This window comes from Adiantum capillus-veneris, chromosome 10, assembly GCF_014529385.1.
Source record: "Adiantum capillus-veneris isolate H3 chromosome 10, ASM1452938v2, whole genome shotgun sequence".
In the NCBI taxonomy this organism is placed as follows: Eukaryota; Viridiplantae; Streptophyta; class Polypodiopsida; order Polypodiales; family Pteridaceae; genus Adiantum; species Adiantum capillus-veneris.
Window position 1 is genome coordinate 13,727,567 of NC_140940.1, and position 8,957 is coordinate 13,736,523.

Below are 8,957 nucleotides of genomic sequence, written 5' to 3' on the forward strand. Positions count from 1 at the left end.
TAGACTGTTAAAATTTTGTTTATAATGGTGTAATTGACTACCAAAGTCTCTTGAAATTTATATTTCAATTATAAGGTTACTTGCACAAAAAGGTTGTACCTTTGTGACATGGATAACAACTAGGATCCCCATGCATCACCTTCATACAAAGCCAATGCTAACAAAATGTTGTGTTTTTTCTATGGGTGCAAGTGAGGTCTACTCTCTTTGGTTCAACTTTTTTGGTGCTTTACTGTTTGGAAGATTGGCAATTGGTTTGAAGTTTGTGAAGGAGCTTCTTCCTTTTGGATGGGGTCTTTTGAATGTTATTCATTTGTACAAAATCAGGCTATCTAAGTTTGTTTTGTATAATAAACCTTGTATTTATCTGGGTACCTTGTTCGTTGAACATGTATATATTTGTCTATGGGTAATATAAGTAAATAACTAAAACACACACACACACACACACACACACACACACACACCCATGAGTACCTTCTCTTCTTCTTCTACTCCTTCTTCTTCATGACAAAATAGGCTCCTTCACTTTCACTTAACTTCATTGCACTTTCATTTCACTTTTCATCTATTATACTTATAAAATATATACAATAAGCATTTATAAAATATATACAATAAGCCATTGTGAGCGGGATGAAAACACACACAGCGCCTCTATAACGACCCGACACACACTCTTGGAAAGATACACACACACACAATGGGGCACCACTCGGCTTAGACAACACACCTGGCCGAGACAGGGAACACACCTCTGGAGTGAGAGGAGAGAAACTATCCACTTGTCCACTTCACACAGGCACACACACACACACACACACACAAAACTCAGCTCAAAAGAGGAGAATTTCTGATGTTTAGATACAATTGATCTTGGGCCAACACCAATGGGGCAAATAGCTCACACAATATGGGTAAAATAAGCCAGATACAATCACAAACTGGAGCAGAAACTTCGCTCATAGGAGAAACTTACACAGAAAAACAGCAAGAAAAGAGTGAGGAATTTGGAAAAATGGACAGTGCCATCGCGTCTGGAACGGCCCAAAACCCCAGTCTACAATGTCAAAGTGCTCAAATCCGACCTCGGATGAGCAGTTTACGGCCAAAACAGGCTCCAAAAAACACCAAAAACACACCTGCGGCTGTTCCTCCTCTCTTCTCCACGTTTTTTCTGGTCTTCTCTCTTGTTTTTTCAGTTCCCACACTTAGCTTTATTAGTTGGGCACCCTTGGCCTTTTAGATGACCTCAAACGGACCCCGAACAGGCCAAAACTGACCTCGCAGTGCATAGTTGTCACCTTTTTGCATCATCCGCACACCTGGCACTCAGCTTTTTTCCAATAATGCATCTCGCCACCATGTGAAGTGGCCCCAAAAAGTGGTCCTAATGATGAACTTTCTGCGTAATTCTCACAAGAAAACACCCACGTTGTGTCCGTCCTCATCCGCGTGCAAATATTGACCTCGTTCGCCCTCCTAACGCCACTAGATGCCATCTGACGCACCTGCTTACCTCATGTCGTCGGCCCGCGGATAGCTTCCTCGAGAATTTTTACGTGCTACCAACTCCTCCTCATTGTAGAAAAAACACAGTGGTACTAGTAATAGTGAAAATCGATGCACTATGTACACCCTGTCCTACCTGTACACATGTGGGCCCCACATTACCACCTGGCTAAGGAAAATGGGCAATCCTTTATTTGATGCACCATGCATGTGTATGTACATATGCGCAATCCCTTGCTCCAAAAAACTCCTGACACCGTCATCCACATACTACATATTCTAGTGCCCCATACCACTAGAATGAGTAGTATATGTCATACCTTGATGAATCGGGATATCATTGGTCACACTCATCATCAATCTCATAATGTCAAGTTTTATCACATAAACACTGCCGTAATAATCACCAGATACCAAATCCCAATCCAATTCCAATTCCAATTCCACAATATAAGTCCAAATCCACTGCTACATACGGATGCGTGGCTGCCCTACAAAATACCCAAAATAGCACATTGCAAGCCATAACATAGACCAAACGACATACCTGGCACATCCACAAGCATGTAATCAATGTTATAGGCGAACAGAGGGAGACAGAGAGTGGAAGAGAGCAAGAGAGCGTGTGCAAGGGCACCTCCTTGAGCGGAGTGCTACGCCGGCACGGCGAGAGAGAGGAGAGGAGAGGAGAGAAGAGCAACACAAACACTGGCTGCAATCTCCCCCCGTGCAAGAGTGACTGTTTCCCTCTTGCATGTATTTTTTTTATAGATTTCTTAAGTGGTCAATTGTGAATACAAACTGGTCGGCTGGTCATAAATGGCCAAAGCTCATAAAGAGCACTTGAATAATAAGATATAATATCCTTCTGCATAATCCATTATCTGCTAATGCTTTTGCCACCTGTCAGCTGCAATAAATACATAAATATCAATTTCATAGCAAATTTCACACTGGAAGGAATTGGAACAGATGTAAGCACCTTTATGACAATTTATATTTTTAGCAAAATTTATAAACTTTGCATACATGAGATTTAAAATTTTAATTCATGTCTGTTTGAATTTCATAGGCTGGTCTAAGTCCGTGGGAGCAGGCACAAATTCCCAATGTTAATTTATCAAAAAGTGTGCATGCCAGTTGGTTAGCGGGTGAAGGTGGAAAGAGAAAAATATCATTGTATGATGCTTGTGTAACAGATGTTATAAACTCATATATTGAATGTGGAAAGCATTTGGGATATACTACTAGACGTTATATAGGAACGGGTCCCACAATGGACATCGCCCTCTCACCAATGGACATTGCCTTTATTCTTGGACAACCAAGGAGAATTTCTCCCTCCATTTAATTACAACTGGTTTGGTATGCATCTTTCACTAAACTAGGATATTGTTCTATGATATTAAAGTGTTTTTCTGCATTTATCTTAGTTTATTTCACTTGTGATTATTTATCTTGAAAAAACATTGTTTATGCAGCACAGGATTTCAAATTTCAAGCAAAAGACAGAAGCAACTTGCAAGCTATTTGGGAGAAAATTACTTGCCTTTTAGAATGACCATTACATTTATGGCGACTATTCCTTTTTTGGTCTTATCTTGTGGTAGTTTATCTAATGGCATGAGTTGTGAAATGATGATTTTTTTGGTTTAATTTTCACGTCTCTCTCTCTCTCTCTCTCTCTCTCTCTCTCTCTCTCTCTCTCTCTGCATAGTGATATACAACTCTAGAATTTTACTTTTTCTCTCTAAAGATTTTAGAAGAGAAGTCACTCTCTCTCTCAAGGATTTATGATCTCTTCCTCCAATGGTAACGTGCATAGATACTATCACTCTAGAATTTATACTTTCTCTCTCCGTCAACCACACATATATGGAGTCTTATGATGATTGAAAATTACATTAAATAGATACTTTATGCTATAACACATGTTTGGTTTAAAAAACTCTAAAGATTGATAAAATTGTCAAAAAAACTTGAAATGAAAAACTCGCAAATGTTAAATCCCCCTTCTGGTAGAGATACTCTTCAATCTGCATCTTCCAATGTTGGTAGTTTTTGCCGTTGAACTTCTCAATCTTGAGCTTCCCTTCCTCCTCCATAACTCCCACTCAATTCAAGCAATCCTTTCCTTGAGATAATTTAGCTACGAGAAAACCTTGCTCTGATACCAGTTGTTAGGAAATAAGACATAGCTAAATAGATAATTGAGTAGATTACTTAATGGAGAGAGACAAATTTACATACACGAGATTATAGAGTAGAGAGAGAGAGAGTACACACGATATACGTGGTTCACCCAATGTGGGCTACGTCCACGGGAAAGCAGCCACTCAATGGCTTTAGTACTTCAAAACAAGAAGTAGTTTACAAAGGGATTATACCCTTAATGGAGCTCCCGCTGATAGCGGGAAAAAGAGTAGTGCAATCGGGTGGCCTCTGTACTCGTGCACACTCCACAAACCACGCCTCGTGCAAACAAGCAAAGAACAAAACAAAGGGGGCACCACCCTAAAGTAAGAGGTTTAGGAACCTCACACATAGTGCACATAGGCAAGTGAGACTTCTGGCATTATGATGGCATCAAAACATATGGCAAAACACATAGAAACGAAGCTTAGGGACCTTATGTAACGTATATATACACAAGACATCAGCTTAACAATACAACGGCATCTGATCATACATAACAAGGATATAGAGAAGCAAGCCAAGGATGGCATAATCCCTTGTCAAAAACAATCAACCCAGCAAGTAGGTATGATCCTACTAGCAACACATCAATACCTTAGAGAATGATGGCGAGGATGGTGGCCATGGAGCATGAGAGAAGACTCCTTATTTAGGTTTTACGGCTAGTAATGTAGCATACTAGAGGGAGAGAGAGAGAGGGAGAGAGAGTAGAGCTCCATTCATAGCTCCTCGTTGTGAGCAATGTCGTCATAGCTTCGTTGCTTGGTGAAGTGGGTGAAGTGTTGGTTTTGAGTGAGAGAAGGCCTCCTTATATAGGTTTCTGAGAGGGTTTAGGATTAGGGATAAACATGCTTAAATCCGCTGATTGGGGTTACTTTTTGCTTAGGGTGGTCAACAGATTGAGGTCACCTGATATGTCACCATCAAGATATTCTCTAGAGTGATGTGAGAGGGGAGGGTAAATGCTGATTTTTCTGATTGTGACACATGGGGATAAGGCCTTGACCAGCATTTAAGAGCAGGTAAGGTGGCTGTTGAAACTGGAGGTTCTGCACATGTAAGGGGGGGACCTGCGGGGGGGAGGTGGCAGCTGGGTCCTCCTGAATATCAAATTCTCAAAAAATCCTCAACCATGGCTTCTTTTGACAGGTGTTCTTTGAAAAAATCAGCATGTCTCTTTTCAACTCAAAAGTCTTTATCCCTGTTGACTCACCTTTACCATAAGATTTTCCCTTTTTCTCCTCCTGTAACTGCGTTGTTGATGCCCAATCACTGCTTCTAGTAACAGTGAACTGTTACCTACCAAATACTTATGGTGCAATAAAAAATATTTACCATGGGTAAAAAACGTTACTGTAGGTAAAAAGTGATTTGTATTTACCATGTAGGTGAAAAATATTTACTGTAGGTAAAAAAATATTTACTGTCGGTAAAAAAGTGAAAACGGAGTATGCTGTGTTGTGAGTCCACACGACCATCCTCGTGTAAATTTCACTAGAAATTCACACCTAGAATGGGCTATTCTGTAAGATATAGGTTGTAGGCATGCATAAGAGCTCGTTCCCACGTATCTTCTGTCCATGGCACTTTTTACTCTTTGGTGCTTGTGAAGTAGATTTTTCTTCTCTTTTGAGATCCCTTGGACTAGAGTATCCTCATCTCCCCAACAACTGACTGTGCCTTTATTGCATCTTTAGAAGGGGCCCTAAAAACCATGCATCATATAGCCCTCCCCCTTAAGCTAGAGGTATTTGATGCCTCTAGCTGTAGGTTGTGCTATAATAGGGTTCTCTTGAATACTTACCCACCTGGTACCAATTGAATTTGCCATGTTACTGCTTTCTTGGCTGATGCACCTTGTTTAGTCCTTTCTGATGAATAATTGTATCCATCCATGACTAACAACTGGTCTCCTAGACCCTTGAAAGCCATACCCCATCCATTGTCAATATCCACTTTCACTGGTAGCATTCTCTTTTTTTCTTTTTTTCTTCTCTTTTTTTCCTTTTTTTTCTTTTCTTTTTTTTGTCTTCTCTTTTTTTTTTTTTTTTTTGAAATGACTGTGTACATGATTGTTACCTTAGTTGGAGCTCGAATATGATGAGCATTGATTTCACCAGCATATGGCTGTGAAAGACGACATTGGTAGGCCTTCAATCACCAACCATTTACCGGGGTCTGATGTACCTTACCATCTAGGTCACCTAGTTGGTAACTACCATTTGAGAACCTCTGTATCACTACAAAAGGGCCTTCCCACTTAAGCAAGAACTTACCATCCTTCCTGCGATCAAAGCGATTGTCGTATCTGAGAACTAAAGAACCTTCCTTGATACCTTTCTTGACAAGGTTGCGATTGAACTTCTTTCGTTTCTTCTCTACCTGGGCTGCATAGTACTTCACTGCTGACTCTCGATCTAGCCCTAACCTCTCCAAATCGATGATTCTTCCTTCCACCTGCTTCTCTTGACTATCCTCTTGATGTGCTTTTAGAACTCGGAGGCTCGCTAGCTCCACTTCTATAGGCAATAGTGCCTCTTGCCCGTAAACCAAGTGAAAAGGTGTATACCCCAAGGATGTTTTAAAGGATGTTCTGTAGGCCCAAAGTGCTGCATCTAGGTGTTTGTCCCATGCCTTAGGATGTAAATGCACTTGCTTAGTGATGATTTTACATATAAGACCATTTACCTTTTCAACAAGAACATTGCACTGAGGGTAGTATGGTGTAGAGTGCATGCGCTTGATTTTTAACTTGCTCATCAATTGCCCGACTAAATCAGCTCGAAATCCCGGTCCTCTATCCGAGAGAATCTCCAAAGGTGTGCCAAAACGGCAACAAAGGCATTCAAAAATGAAATCACACGTGCCCTGCTGTGATGCGCTTTGTGGGACGAGCTTCTGCCCATCTGGTCATGTACTCCACCCCCATAATGATGTATTCCTTCCCTGATTGAGTGCAAGGTAGAGGCCCTATTGCATCTATCCCCCATTTTCCAAATGGCCCAAAGGTTTTGATTGGATGCTGATTTTCATGGGTAAGACGCCTTGGTCCAGCTTTTTGGCAAACCTCACATGTGCGGCACCAATGTTGTACATCTCAATGGAGGCTTGGCCACGTGAACCCTGCTTGTAAAATCTTTCTGCTAGTAATCTCTTGTGCAAAGTAGCCACCACACACACCTTCATGACAACTAAACAAAATATCCTTTATCTCTTGGGATGCAGGAACTCTCCTTAAGACAGCATCTTTCCCTCTACAATACAAGTCCTCATTCACTAAGCTATAGCTGGTAGCCTTTTTTGCCAACCACCTACGTTCACTTTTACTCATACCAGAGGGTGCTTCACAATGCTCAAGAAAGTAAAGTAAATCATGCAGCTCCTCCTTTCCCTGGTATAAAGGACTTTTCACAAGGATAGCACCTACTATGAGAGTTTGTAGTTCTTCACCTGCTAAGGCATCTACTTCTCGATTTTGATCTCTAGGTACAAAGTGCACTCGAACTTCTTTAAAACCCTTCAACAAGGCCTTTGCTTCCCTCATCTTAACAGACAATTTGTCATTTTTACAGGCCCATACACCAACCATTTGCTTAACAATCAACATGGAGTCACCAAAAACATTTAGCTTTGTGATGCCCTGAGAAAGACAACATTGCAACCCTAAAACAAGGGCATGGTACTCTGCCTCATTGTTAGAATGAACCTCTTTTAGATGAAACCCTTTTGCAAAGATCTTCTCCTTCTCTGGACCTAATATTACTATGCCTGCTGATGCCTTGTCTTTGGTCCTCTTGTAAGCCCGATCAAAATACAGACTGTGTGCTCCCAGTAGAACTTCAGGCTCCGGGATAGGCGGTACCTTACTAGGTGCCTCTTTCTTGGCCTTCTCATAACACCTTTGTGTGAGGACATCTGCCAAACAAGCACGGGTGGAATCCTCTACTTGTAGTGTGTAGTCAAACTCTTGAAGCTGCACCACCCACTTTGCTATTCTTTGAGACAATTCCATGTGTTGTAGGGCATATGGAAAAACCTCCTCAGTTGTGATCACCACAAATTGTCTCGGAAGTAAGTAAGCCCGAAACTTCTCCACTGCAAACTTAAGAGCTAGCACCAATTGCTCAGTTGCACTGAAACCCTTTTCAGCAGCTGTCATCACTCTACTAGAGAAGTAGACTGGTCTCATGAGAGATGTCTTTGGGTCTTTTTGCATCAAGACAGCTCCTAGAGCTTCTGGACCTACACTAGGATTTACATAGAATAATTCACCCCATGTGGGTTGAAGGACGACAGGCAATGAGCTCAAAATGGTTTTAACTTCTTGAAAGCACCTTTCACCCTCCTCACTCCATGTCAATGTAGTGTGTTTAGTGAGCTGCTGCAAAGGATAGATTGCCTGAGAAAGGAGATGTATGAATCGTCCCATGTAGCGAACCTTTTGAATGAAGGAGACTAGTTGCTTCACGTTTGAAGGAGTAGGTAAAGCTAACAATGTCTTTACCTTTTCAGGGTCAGCCTCAATACCATCTTGAGACACAACATGGCCTAGTAGAGTGACCTTGCTCTCACCTATGTGGCACTTGTCTTTATTCAATTGCCCACCCAATTGGGCCAGACGGGTGAAACCTTCATCAACCTTGGACAAATGTACTTCCCTAGAGCTGTAAATGCAAAAATCATCAATGAAGACTCGTATGGACTTACCAAAGTAAGGTTGAAACACCAAGTTCATAAACCTCTAGAAAGTAGCTGGGGCATTAGTTAAACCAAAAGGCATAACTCTATAAGCAAAACACCCCCAAGGTGTTATGAAGGTAGTCTTTCTTTGGTCTTCATCTGCAATTCTGATTTGGAAGTAGCCTGAGTACCCATCACACACTGTGTACCTTTCATGATCAGCCACTTCATTTAGTATTTCATTTTGAAAAGGCAAAGGAAAATGGTCCCTTTTTGTGGCTGCATTTAGAGGCTTGTAATCCACACATACCCTCCACTTCCCATTTTTCTTTGGTGCTACCACAACTGGAGACACCCACTCAGAATCTTCCACTGGGTAGATAAATCCTGCCTTGAGTAATCTTTTTACTTCTTTTAAGAGTGCATCTTGTTGCAGTAGCCCTAATCTCCTTAGCCTTTGCACCACTGGTTTGGCACCTTCCTTTAATTGGATATGGTGTTGGGTTATCGTCACTCCTTTAATGTGCTCGTAATCAGTTATAAAGAGGCCAGCATGCTTCTTTAGTACC